We start from the raw sequence: 14,715 nt of genomic DNA, 5'->3' as shown, positions 1-14,715 counted from the left end.
GATGCCTTGGGCTTGCGACCTATTGCAAAATGCATTTTTCATCAAATGGATAATGAGTACCTGGGGTATTTTGTTAATTCATCGATATAGGCATCATCTTCATTTTTGTCTTTAAAATAAATTTTTTCATCAATTTTTCCTGTTCTATAATCGTTTCACCTATAATGCATACACCTTCGGTTATCTCTAAAGTAAAAGAAATTTTTATCATTTTTTGTTGAATGATTTTTTCATCATAATAATACTGTTGTAAAATCTTTTGTGTTTTCCAAGTTGAAAATTGAGGCCCTTACCCCGTCGAAAATATTAATCAAAAATTTTCGCTCATATATCAGGGAGATATCTTCCTCTTTGAAATGATCATCAAGTTCTTCATCAAGATAAATACTCTGAAGTAAATTCAATATAATTCTACAAACTTATCTGAGAGTAAAACCAATATCAATGACGCACTTAAACCACTACTTATTTATCTCCGTTTTAATGTACATTCTTACTTCTTCTAGCTTTCGTTCGTAAGTTGAAGTAATCTATATAGTTATTTTTGATTGAGAAGATATTCCGTTTCGAGAACTTCTGAAGGGATTACCTAACATTGTCTAGATCGTAAGACATCCCTATTCAAGTTTGTAACAACGCAACGTGTAAATACTCTCATTTTATTAGACCTACTTTTCGGAAATATAATCCAAATGATATAACAATTCATATTTCAAAAATATTGTATCTTCTCATTCATTCCAGGTATTTTTGCAATGAAAAAGAAAGAGAACTCCGGATCTAGCGATCCAGTAAAAGCGGTTCATCTTCCCACTTTTGTATTTCTGTTAACTGGAAGATTTTGATAAATATGCTGCGAGACTATATTCATCTCTGCAATGCGGTTCGCCAACATTTTTCGTAAAATTAGCGATGCTAGATGAGCGAACTCAAATTGTATTTTCTGAATATTTATACACCATCAGTAGAGAATGGCTGTCAATGTGTGTTGCAGAGAGTTGAGTGGACAGTTCAGTTGAGAAGAATGAATGAAATGAAATTTGTAACTTCAAAAACATGGAAATTATCAACGCCACGTCTCCATAGTCGAAACTCCGTAGAGTCTGTCGACAGGATGAACCGAGGATCTAAATTAAAGATGCATGGCAGTGCATCTTTATAGTGCATATACTGCTGGTGGATTATCTGATAAATTTTAGCTCCAGCTATCTGCAATTGTCAACAATACGCTGTCTGTCCAAAAAGTAGGGTGAATTTTCGTTTTTCAAAAAAATGTATATTTACTCATCAATTTCTCCCTTAGTGCCTTAGATAATTTACACTTTCTCCTATCTTCTAAGCAGTTCTGATATGCATTTTTGATATGTCCTTGAGATCTTTCTCCGATTCGGTTTTCATTTCATCAGTCGTCAAAAAAACCTTCATTAGTGAGTCTATCCAATTTTGGGAACAGGATGAAGTCGCAGGGGGCCAAATCTGGTGAATACAGTGGCTGAGGCATGATTGCGGTTTTGTTTTTTGATAGAAATTACGAACAAGCAATGACGAGTGAGCAAGTGCATTCTTGTAATGCAAAATCCATGAATGGTTTTTTTCACAGCACCAAACGTTTATTTCGTATTGCTTCTCACAACCATTTTTTTCACTTCCTCAACATTTTCATCGGCTGTTGGTGTGCTGGGGCGATCAGCGCGAGCGTTGTCATTCAAAACTTATCGACTTTCTGTGTACCACTTTATTTCTCGAGCACCTTATTTCTTTTTCATAAAAAATTTCGTATTTGAATGTGTGAAGCGAAAGAGATTTCTGAACCAGAAAATGAATTCCCGACTTTCTCTATATAAAAATAATTTTCTGATTGATTCGGCCGTTACTTGATGAAGATCCATAGTAATTTCAAAAATTACACCTAACGATGAGATCTTCACAAACTTTATTTGGAAAATACATCACAACATGTTTCGCTAGCATAGTAGCTTTGTCAAGTGATTTGAATACTTCAAGTTGTTTCTTACACTAATATTTATATACTACAGATAACCATAATTGAGACTACCCCAAAAAAATTACCTAAACCTCTACCTAAGGTACCTGTTCAATTATGATCACCTGAAGCACATTGCCTCACATTTACATCAATAATAATTCTTTCTGGGGTTTAAAGAAAACAAGTTCAATAATGGTGATCTATTCAAATCCAGTTGGTCATTCATTAGAATGTTTGAATTTTTAAGTTTATTGATTTTCTTTGCTTCCAAATGATTCAGTTTCAAACCTTTGTTTTCTATGTACAGAATTTTGAACTCTTCGTTGAAGATATGATTTTCTTCTAGAAGATGATTTGAATATGTTGAATTTGTTTTCTTATTTACATAGCTCGTATGAATGTCCCGGATTCGATTCCTGAATGTTTTGCCTGTTTGTCCAATATATATACCTTAGCGCACGTTCCACACTTTAATTTATATTTTCCTGATTTCCTATTGATAAGGTAGATAATCAAAATTATAGAGTTTTAACGCATTTTAGACAACCAACAGAAAACGTGGCTTCATTTTTGAGGAAAGGAGATATTAAAATTGCATATAGAACAAGTAATACGTTGGGAAAGTTAGTTAAAAATAATAAAGACAAAACATTCAAATTTGAGAAATCAGTAGTATATAATTTCAAGTGTGGAACGTGCCCTAAGGTATATATTGGTCAAACTGGCAGAACATTTAGGAATCGAATCCAGGAACATCATGTCATGTAAATAAGAAAACAAATTCAACATATTCAAATCATCTTCTAGGAGAAAAACATATCTTTATCGAAGAGTTCGAAAATTTGCACATAGAAAATAAAGTGAATCATTTGGAAACAATGAAAATTGATAAACTTGAAAATTCAAACATGTTAATGAGAATGACCAACTGGATTTGAATAGATCACCATTATTAAACTTGTTTTTTTTAAAAAAAACTGAGAAATAATTATTATTGATGTAGATGTGAGGTAATATGCTTCAGGTGATCATAATTGACCAGGTACCTTAGGTACGATACCAAACGTCCCGCGTTCAACTTCTCAACAAAACTTTTTTTATAACGTATTACCTACCCGCTTATTCTGAATTATTCCACAGATCAAATCTCCCGCCACTATAATGCACGCTCTGCGCGTGACAATGGTTCGCCGCTCTATTGGATGCCTGACAACCTGTCTCGCGTGACAATTTAGTTGTAAGCCTGGCTGGTGACGTCACTGTTCGTCACTGGTACACCACGCCATGTTTGGATGCCTGGCTGTCTGTCTCGCTCCGGCTGTCTGTCTGGCTCAATCGGGGCCGAGTCTACTCGGTAGCTTAGAACAAGGAGAGGGACATGGGATAATTTTTATCCCTTTCGACAGCGTTTCCGTGGAGTCACCAAGAATTCACTATAAAACGTGGTATAGCGAAAACGCATCTGACATGGAATAACAAAAAAAGAGAAATGACAGCTAAACATAATTTTGTCAATGGTTAATGAATAGTTAATGAAGGCAATTGATGAGGGAAATGGTGGTTTATATTTCCTGGATGCCCCTGGTGGAACTGGTAAGACATTCCTGATGTCATTAGTTTTAGCTACTGTTCGTGCGAGATCCAACATTGCGCTTGTAGTTACTTCTTCTGGAATAACAGCCACACTGTTAGAAGGATGCCGGACGGCTGATTCAGCATTAAAATTGCTGTTAAATCTTCAAACTATTGAAGAACCAACATGTAATATTTAAAAAAACTCCGCAATGGCCAAAGTTTTATCAGCATCGAAAATCATCGTATGGAACGAATGCACAATGGCGCACAAACGTGCAATAGAAGCACTTAACCAAACTATCGGTAATAGTCGAGTAATAGTCGGTAATAGTCGAGTGTGTAACAAATGAAGATGCAGCCAACAACTATCCAATTGAATTTTTAAACTCCTTGGATGTGCCTGGCTTACCACCGCACAATTTACGCCTGAAGGTTGGCTCCGTAGTACTCATGCTTCGAAACATAAACTCACCAAAACTTTGCAACGGTACACGTTTGGTGGTAAGTAAATTGATAAACAATGTGATTCACGCGACGATACTCAAAGGAAAATTCGAACGTGAGGAAGTTCTCATTCCAAGGATCCCGATGATCCCAATCGATATGCCGTTTGAGCTTAAAAGACTTAAATTTCCAATTAGTCTTGCATTCGCCATGACCATTAACAAATCACAAGGCCAATCCTCGAAAGTTTGTGGTCTGAATCTGGAAAATCAATGTTTTTCACATGGTCAATTATATGTGGCATGTTCACGGGTCGGAAGACCATTTGCGTTGTTTATACTTACGCCTAATAATAAAACAAAAAATGTCGTGTATCACAAGGTGCTTAACTGAACACTGCAACCTAATAAAGAATAACTGAAATACATGAATAATAATAGTTATTTATGTATCAAGGGAATTAGGAGGGCCTTAATTACCGATGGCAAAGTTTGCGTCCCGAGGGCCTCTGGCCCGAGGGACAGCAATTGCCTGAGGTTATTAAGGCTCATTAATTCCCGTGGTACATAGATAATTTTATTTCTGACCGATTTCAATAAAATTTTGTTCATTTTGTACCAATTCATTACCTTCCCGGTATATTTGAATCAGGTACCGTTGATTATAGTAGAGTTTTCTTGTTGCTAGGTTGTTGCTATGTTACTTGTTTATAAACATGACTTTGTTATCAAGCTGTGTTTGCGGTGAAAACGTGTTTTCTACCCCAAATATAATGGAGGATATTTTGAAAAAAGCTGAACAAGCAAGAGAATCATTAATTCCATCGAAAAGTGAAGCCGTATACCAAAAAGAATACAAGATATATCTGGACTGGATGACACGGAAAAATGTTATGCCAAAAGATGTCACTGAAACTGTATTTCTGGCATATTTTCAAGAACTGGTAAGGAATTTTCAATGTTTTTCGGTAGATTTGGTAGTAATTGTGTTTATTCGTTTCAGTCAGAAACGTATAGTCCGAATTCTTTATGGACTAAATGGTCAATGCTAAAATCAATGGTGACTATACATGAGAAACGAGATATCACCAAGTTCAATGAACTACAGGCTTTTTTGAAACGGAAGAGTAAGAGTTATAAGCCGAAAAAGTCTGCTGTTTTATCTCCTAAAGATGTTATCAGATTCCTAAAGGACGCTCCTAATGATATTCATTTATTGCATAAGGTAATTTTTTTCTTATTTTCCTTTTTGTGTGTATTTATTTCCTTTTTTTTTGTTATAGGTTGTTTTGATTATGGGTTATTTTGGAGGATGCAGAAGTCAGGAACTTTTGAATATGAAGATATCGGATATAGAGGACCGGGATTCCGTTATGGTAGTGAACGTACCGGAAAGTAAAACTGGTGTATCGAAGAAATTTACAGTTGTGGATGAAAAAGAGTTCTCCGCTTTGCCTTTATTAAGACTTTATATGTCTTTGCGTCCTAAAGGTATTGAACGATTTTTTTTGAGCTTCCGACAAAATAAATGTACATCTCAGCCAATTGGAAAAAACATGTTTGGGAAAATCCCCAGCAAAATCGCAATGTATTTAGGATTGCCAAACTCATCTTCCTATACGGGACATTGCCTTCGTCGCACTTCTGCTACTGCTCTAGCCAATGCAGGAGCAACTATGACTAACTTAAAAAAGACACGGAGGTTGGAAAAGTTCCACGGTGGCGGAGGGGTATTTGGAGGATAGCATCGAATTGAGAAATAAAATGGCGCGTGTGTTGTCTACTTTGTCATCAGAAGAGGCAGGTACCTCGACTGTAGTGAACAGAAGCTCCAGCCATACAAAAGAAGAAATTGTTTCCAGTGGCGGAAGTAATTTTCAGGGAACATTTCAAAATTGTACATTTATTATTTGTAATGACGTGAATAAATAAAATATGGTTCAGTTTTCATTTCTATTTATTTTTACTTGTGAAAGGTAGAGGGAATTATAATATCTATAATGTCCCAAGGGAGTTATGACCCTCTTTATTGATAGCGTAACTATGACGATATAAGCTTATAATATCCCGGTCAGAAATAAGAAAATTAAAATAATGAAATCAAAAGTGTGCTTTTTTATTGCCTTTCAGGCGGAACGAAGTGCGCAGGGTTAGCTATAGTATAAAAATAAAACATGGATGGAACAAATGCAGCAACAATAAATTTTCACGCTTCAACTTTTTTTGAACTACTGCAGTGTTCATATCTAACGATATTCACTTCAGCTATGAAGACACTTTCACCCAACACTCAATAGTGAAATTTTTCTCGAAATGATTTCCAATATACTTTTCCAATGAAAACTATTCTCTCTTCAATTGTTCATGACAAAACAACCCAATAGTGTGTTTGAATTTATTGGCAAAAAAAATCAATGGGCTGCTGATGAAAAGTGATTAATGAATCGAACAAAGAATACAATTTTATAAAAAATGAAACAAGACATGTAACTATAGAAAATACAGTAGCAAAAAATATTCATAGAAAATGGGAAAACAAAAATCATCACTAATAAGCTGAAAGGATTAAAAGCGTAGATTGATACTGCCACTAATGACTGAACCTTCGTATACCCCACAATCAAACACATTAAAAATAATTGGAGGTTATCACCTTTCTGTCTCGAAATGAACGACTTTGATTTAATAAGTGAATAACAACAAACTTCGAACGAATCAGACTGCAAAACATGTTGAAAACATACTTGATTCTAGAAATAATCTTGAGGAAATTGATACAGTAAATGAAATATCGTGAGTGACTAGAAGAAATAATCAATTCAACTTGAGAATCGACTCACTTCGCAGGATTATTACCATAACGGAATTTCGAGTTTCTAACAATTTCCAATTCTTCAGAAGTAAGTACTCGATTTGATAATGAGAACTGTATTTCGAGGAGAGAAAAAGGACTTCCTTTGAGTCAAAAAGTTATGAATTCAGCCAATGAACTCCGTAATGAAGTTACAATAACAAAATTATACCTATGGTTATTCCATCATAAGAAAAACATGTCAGATAATCTTACAGTTCTCCTCGTAATGTATTGATTAAAATATTTCCTTGGATGACAATATTCTCCTCTCAGAGTTCTAATACCGTTACAATTATAACAATTGGCTGAAAAGTTCGTAGGTTAACAATGAAAAAAAAATTATGAAATTTGATTTCATTAGTTATTAAAGTTGCTTTTGGGGGGCGATATAACGATTACAGCGGTTATACAATTGTTCAATAATATTTTTATAGTATGATTCATCTCAAAATAGGCTTCATTTTCGAAGATCACCTCTTCACTGGCGCCAAATTTCTCTCCAGTGAGCATTCTCTTGAGGTCTGAGAACAGAAAAAAGTCACTGGGGTCAGATCTGGAGAATATGATAAATGTGAAAGCAATTCAAAACCCAATTCATGTAATTTTAGCTTCGTTTCTATTGACTTGTGACACGGTGCATCATCTTGATGAAACAGCACTTTGTTTCTTCAAATAAGGTCGTTTCTTCGCGATTTCGTCATTCAAACACCCATTTTTAAGATAGTCGATGAATATTACACCATGCGCATTCCAAAATCCTGATACCATTATAACCATGCCAGCTCACTGCCACGTCTTTGAAATCTTTGGAGTCGGTTCAACACGTGCAGTCCTCTCAGATGATGATCGTTTTGATTTTGGTGTGAAATGATGGAGCCATGTTTCATCCATTGTCACATATCGACGCATAAATTTTGTTTTTTTTTGTGGTGAAACAGCTTCAAACACTGCTCAGAACACGTTCTTTTGATATCAATTTCATTTTGCGGTCATGCAAAATTAATTTGTGGATTTCGTTTACGTTTTCGTTGGTAACAGCCTCTTTGGGGCGTCGTCATTGGTGCTCATTTCACCTCGTTCAAACACCTAACCGTTATTTTTATCACCTAGACACTTGTTTCGATCACCAAGTGATCATCTTCAAGAGGAAGATTGAACTAAATATACATATAATGTTGTCCTTATTTTTACCATATAAACCTGGGTCTCAATTGTCTTGAACTAATTTTACAATGTTTTCTCATCTACTAGTCAGGTAAATCTGGTAACTGAAAATAGCCACCATCGTTATTCATAATATCATTATGTTTACTCATTTCTACACTCTCTTAGGCATCTAGATGCCTATTGTTAACTTGTCTAACTAATCTTAATGAACTAAAGTCTATGGAATGGTTTTGTCGCAAAATATGATGTGCGACTGCTGATTCTTCCGGTCTTTCATATTTTAGGTGTTCTAAGGGTTCCTAATATTTCGCATCGCAGTCCTTAACATTTAATTTCGTGAATTCCAGATTTTTACAAATTCTCGACTCTGTCCTTTGAATTTCCTAAAAGACGTCGAGTGGTGTTGTAGATGATAATATAAGGAAGAAAAAGTTTAGGTTAAGAATGAACGGAATCTCGACTTTTGGAAACGACGAAAACCAAGATAAATATATCGCAGTTCCATACCAGCAATACACGAAGAACTTTGGAAAGATTTTCAAGGAGCTGAGTAGTCATACACTACAGAGCCTCTTAAGAATCCAAAAGACAAAGTCGAGAATTCGAAAAAGTCTGGGATATACGTAATTAAGTATGGGGCCTCCGATATGCAAAATATTATAGACAGACTAAAAGATCTATTAAAATAAGATATAAAGAACACTCAGCACACCTAAAATATGGGAGACCAGAAAAATCAGCAGTCGCCCATCATATTTTGCAACAAAACTATTCCTTAGACATTAGTTCATTGAGATTTGTTAGACAAGTTAACAACAACAGGCATCTGGATGCCTATGGTAGTGTAGAAATAAGTAAACATAAGAATATCATGAATAACGATGGTGGATCAAGACCTAACAGTATACTATATAGCTTGTTGACATAATATTTCATTTATCAAATATACCTGACTATTAGATAAGGCAACATTGTAAAATTAATATGAAACCATTAACAGTTTGGTGTTGGGATGAAACTCCAGTAATATTCATTACTACACCCAATAGTGTATACTTTATATATATACTTTATATTTCATGAAACTACAGGCTATGAAACTTTCATTTTGACATGATTTCTGGTGGATGAATAATAAATGAGGAATATATTCATTCTAAAAAGTTTCATTAAAAATCAATTTATTCAATCGGTATGAATAGCTTTGAATGCATATATGTAGGTACATCATTGACCAACCTTCATCCATTGAAAATTCTATTAAGTAAAGCCCTATGTTCCTGTAAGTATGAGAAGGTGAAACATCCTGATGGTACCAAAAATCTTCAGTTATCAATCGAACATGTCAACTTTCACAACTTTCATCCAGAAATATGAAAAATAGTTAAAAAAATTTCACATCTGAAACCCTGTCAATTGATTTATGAATTTGCCATATCTGAATGGTGTTACAAACTCACTCAATTTCCCATAACTCCATTTTTCATTATTTTTTTATCGTTCGATATAGGAATGCTGCGAAAACAAGTAATTGTTGATTCATTGACATTTGTAGATTTCATTAATTCATGGAAAAATGTCTCATTCATTACTCGATCAAATATTGAATGGAAGGAGGTTAATCAATAATGGCATGTAGAGCCCTTATGCCGATGAAATCGATAAAGCTCTACATAACAATTTTTGATGTAAATTCAAACACATTTTCCTACTTTTTGTGAATTGTCAATTCTTGTGTGAATATCGTCAGAATGAAAATACTCAATTCAATTCTCGTCTAACCAATATCACTTGTGACCTGTGATACACTGTTTCGAACCTTTGTTTTAGTAACGATCACTTGGTGATCGAAACATGTGTCGAGGTGTTGAAATACGGAAAGTGTTGGGAAAAAACTCTAGTAATTTTCATAATTTTTCGAATTTATTGACTAACGGTTATTTCGAGTGAGTTCCTCAACTTTTCGCCATCGACATCCCTAGAAGAATGAAGATTTTCTAAATTGACCCTGAATATTTCTGATTCTTGCATTAATTCTTAATTCATTTTCCGTATGAACAATGTTCTTTATGTCATTTTTATTTTACTCCCTGTCGACATTACCAGTCACATTTCGTTAATCGAATATTTGCGTATCATTGGTATAAAATGACGATACAATAACACACAGGGTATCAATTAATTTATCGTATTTTTCAGATCGATGTGAGAGATATTCTTCGCGAGGACTAACAATGGAAATCAATATTTTTCTGGCATTCCTTCTGATGGTTGATCTGCACATACTCGGTGAGTAATATCCTGAAATTCATTATACGACAATTGACCCTACTTGATACGTGATTTCTAAAATTGTTTTCTCATATCTATTCAAATAACCATAGTCCAGGAATGTAACACCATATAGAGACTCATCTCTACTCAGTTTGTATTTCAAACATTCATTATGAAATTGAATAAGATATTATTCAGAGAATTCCTACAGGATAAACTAAATGAAAGGTAAAAATTTCACTTACATGGAACACTGTTATACTCACTGGTAGACATACATGTTTCACTTGCCTTGGGTTCTTCAGTACCAATCTGTATAACATTAGAGAAAACACACAATTCATTCATAAATTACGACTTTATAGTACGGAATGAATTTGTTTAATAACAATAGTTATAATGACATTTCTATTCTAAAAAGTCTATTGAACTCAGTGTAGATATGTGGTTATTCTTACTTTTTACTTCAAAATTCATAATTCAAATCGTTATCTTAATATATTGAATAAAGATATATTGATAACAATCACAACTACGACAAACTCACCTATTACTTTCATTGTTAGTCACACTTTGAAGCTTGAATTTTTTTGCGGAATTCAACTTTATATGTGTGAAAACGCTTAGCTGAAAAGTGGCACGTAGACGTCTACTTATTTTTTTTTAAGTTGAAAAAAATATGAACCACCCAATAGAATATTGTAAAACATGAATTCTCATGAAAATCATCCTGTATATTCAGAAACCTGTATGTAGTGAATGTTATTACCAACATCCATATAGTGCTAGAGGATTCTATACCACCATTTTCTAGCTTATGAATCAGTTTAATCAAATGACCCATAAGTACTTTTTTTACAACGACGTGGCAAAAAAGTTGTTCAGATGTGCCATCCTCCAGTTTTTTCTCATCCTTTCCGATATTTCATTTCATAGGTGTGAACTTTCGGCTGGAGATAACTTCGTTGGAACTATTTTCCAGATACTTCATTCAAAAACCTTGAAACCATCGGTTTCATTCCATTGGTGGTGGTCGTGGCTTAGTTCCTGTTGGTTGATCGTTGATACGTTGAAAGATATGATACGTGTGCAATTTAGTGCAGGTAGCCAGACTCTCCTGTTTTCAGTTGGAAAAGAGTATATGTTCCTGAGTATATTTCGCTTGTGCTGATTTGTCGGAATATTCAAGGCGACGACTTTTCTTGTGTTCAGAGAACCAGTAACACATTTCTTTTCAAGGATGCAATAATGACCAACCCATAGATAGCTACAATGTATCTGGTTTAACTCCATGCCTGTTCGGAATATGATTGACTTTCTCCGTTATGAGTCGTATTGCACATTATTACATATTTGCTACATACATTCCATCTAAACGATTTTTCAAATAATTGAGTTTTTTGGGAAGAGTCTCAGGTTCAAAGATATGTCAAACATTTTTATCCTAGCTGCTGGTTTGAGTCATTATTCATTGTGAATCAATTTCCATACTCACTAGGACCTAATATCTCATTTTCAAATCTGTTCAGTAGGTATATTCACGAATGCGATTGTCTTGTGGATGTTCCGTTTCATCGTGAATTTAGAAGATTTAGAAAAAAAATTGATTGGTATTATCAACGTAACGCAGCCAACAACATGGCTTCTCTGCTGCTCGCACTAAAGACGTTGTTCGAATTTTTCAATGGAAAAGTTTACCACCACAGGACTTATTCTGCTGCCTATTGCCATGCCATTGATTTGTTCATAGAAAACACTGGAAATAACTTGATAACCAACAGTGAGCGAACATGGTGGTTATGTTCATCCTAAACCTTGAAGTTATATACCATTGGAGTGAAAGAGAAGGATGTACCAAGTGGCCTCCATAGTCTCTAATTTGATTCAATTGAACTTTTTTTATGCAATCACCTAAAATCTGAAACAGTCACTTCCAATTGTGGAGTTTTAGTAGTACATGGAATGGAAATAGGAAATTGCCTGTTTGGGAGTTCTGATTTCTATTTTGATAAATGACTAGCGTCTTCAATAGTTCAAACCTACAAGAAACCAAATATGATAAGAAAGCAATCACGAGATTGAATATGGCGATGAAATAATTGTTTGGAACTTAATATTGACTTCAAATTATGCTTTCAATCATATGTCAACTCACTAATACGCAAAGCTTATGGATTGTTAGAAAATCTTCATTCGCAAACATTTTCTCAGAAGATACATGAAATTCATTTCATGCGATACTTCAGTATGTATAAGATTGATTTTTGGTTTGAAATATGGAGGCCATCTGTATCTTCTTTCATATATCAGATTAGGTGGCTGAAACAAAAGAAAATTGCATGTGGCTAACTTCATTCATAACCTAAGAATAAAACAAAAACCTCAATATCTTCTGACGCGTTACACATGATAAACGTCTCAAAAATCGGAATGAATATTCTATCCCACAGCATAAGTTAAAACAGTTTGAGTGATCCTTCTTCCATCAGGCCGTTACTATCTATAATAATATCGAAGAAAATATGAAACAGCTGAAAAAAACAATGATCTTGAAATCAAGTAACCAAAAAAAGGTTCTTCAGAATATTTTCCCTTTCAGTTCATTTTTCAACAGTTTCCTAAAAATGATCTTAGAATTAATTCCATTTGTATGTATCTAATTATGTATGCTTGGTTGAGTGAAAGTATGCTAAACTCCACCACTGAGGCACTTCCCGAAGGTGAAACCCCACCAAAAAAGACCATGGTTACTCAAAATACAGATAGAGAAACAGATTCATTTCTCAGACCTTTCCATTTCACATAATAATAATAATAAATTTGAATTCAATGGATTCAGAAAACTAAGCTATACAGACATTACAATCCCAAGTGATTCTTTCCACCCCGTCAGTCATGAATTAGCATCTTACAATTACACAGAGCATTCTCTTTACTTTGTCTGCTAACAATCTGGATAGAGAAATTGAAATAATCATATAGATACGACATAATAATGGTTTCAACGCAGACACAATTCAGAAGTTAGTCGGAAAACAAAGTACAGCTATTTCATCAGTTCGGACTTCCATTTTCTAATATTATTTAAATTGATTTGAAATCCCTGAAGGAATTTGTAAAAAATTAAAAAGATTAACCAAAAAATAACAATTTCATTAAACAGAAAACTGAAATTACAAAGAAATAACATACAAGTGACAACCAAAAAAATAAAAAATTGAAATATTAATACAAGCTGAAAATTAAAAATTAAAAGATATTATTAACAAAAAATGAAAAATAAAAATTGAAAGATTCCAAATCAAGTTACGTCACGACGTTTCGATTGTTAGTATCCACAATCGTCTTCGAGTGTTAATTCGACTTATTCATCCGAGATCCGACTATAGGTTATTCGAGTGATTTCAACTATCCCCTCTTCCTTCTCTCCGCTTCATTGGTTTTAGCGGGAGATGACCGTTTGGCGGAAGTTGGTCGTTTTCCGCTTGATAAGAGGTTTACATATGTTACGTATCTCTACGCTAGCTTGACTGAATGCGTTGTAAGACAACATATACGCGGCTTCTTTGAATTTTCTCCTAAACCAGTGTTCCTCTTTGTGAATGATTTCAGCTTGAGCCCACTTGATGTTATGTTGATGAGTCCAAACATGCTCTACTATTTCGGATTTACTGGTTTCTACTCGCTGTGTATGTTTCTTGTGCTCATCGATGCGAACTTTCAATGACCTCTCAATTTCACATGTATGATTCTCCGCACTAGCAGGTTATCCGGTAAATGCAATTCTTGGAATCGCAGTCCGCGTTTAGTGGCCTGGTTTTCGTGAGGCTGCTACGGATAGTGTTCCCAGATCTGAAGCAGGTCCTGATGTAATGCTTGGACCCAATCCTCCTAATCAATTCTGATAATCCTCTGATGTAGGGAAGTACAAGTACTGGTTGTGGAGGCTTCTCTTCCTTGTGGAGCTCTTGCTATCTTCTAGTTAAACCATCACTCTGGAGTAACCATTACGTTGAAGGTCATTTCTGCTGATGCCTAGTTCCTTTTCGAGACTTTCCTTTGTATTGCAGAGCCCGAAAGCACGGTCTAGTAGAGTCTTGATGATTCTTCTCTTAGTCGATTGATGGTGGTTGGATTTCTGGTTCAGATACTGTTCCGTGTGAGTGGGTTTTTGGTATACAGATATTTCTCATTTGGTGTCGGTCCTCTTCACCAATAGGTCTGAGAATGGCCAATTCTTTGTGGACTTTGTTCTCCATTGTGAAAGTGATGGAAGGATTAACGTTGTTGATGTGCTTCAGAAAGGTGTCTAGTTCTGCATTCCCATGGTTCCATATCATGAAGGTGTCGTCCACGTATCTTAACCTGACTCGGAGCAACTTGTGGACTTCTTCAATGGCTGGAGTTTTAAACCA

The 14,715-nt window shown here is 34.8% G+C and overlaps 1 long non-coding RNA gene across 1 annotated transcript; it reads left to right on the top strand.

Annotated features, from left to right (window-relative positions):
* The first annotated feature begins 4,629 nt into the window (after positions 1-4,629).
* On the top strand, positions 4,630-5,951 carry LOC141480775 (uncharacterized). The gene is made up of 2 exons (XR_012464548.1): positions 4,630-4,949; positions 5,009-5,951. It is a non-coding gene; the product is annotated as an uncharacterized lncRNA (long non-coding RNA).
* Positions 5,952-14,715: the final 8,764 nt, after the last annotated feature.

The sequence above is a fragment of the Leptinotarsa decemlineata genome, unplaced genomic scaffold, assembly GCF_025532065.1.
Source record: "Leptinotarsa decemlineata unplaced genomic scaffold, Ldec_3_MD MMD2_tig00000010_RagTag_RagTag, whole genome shotgun sequence".
Taxonomy (NCBI): Eukaryota; Metazoa; Arthropoda; class Insecta; order Coleoptera; family Chrysomelidae; genus Leptinotarsa; species Leptinotarsa decemlineata.
This window is presented reverse-complemented; position numbering and strand designations above follow the sequence as displayed.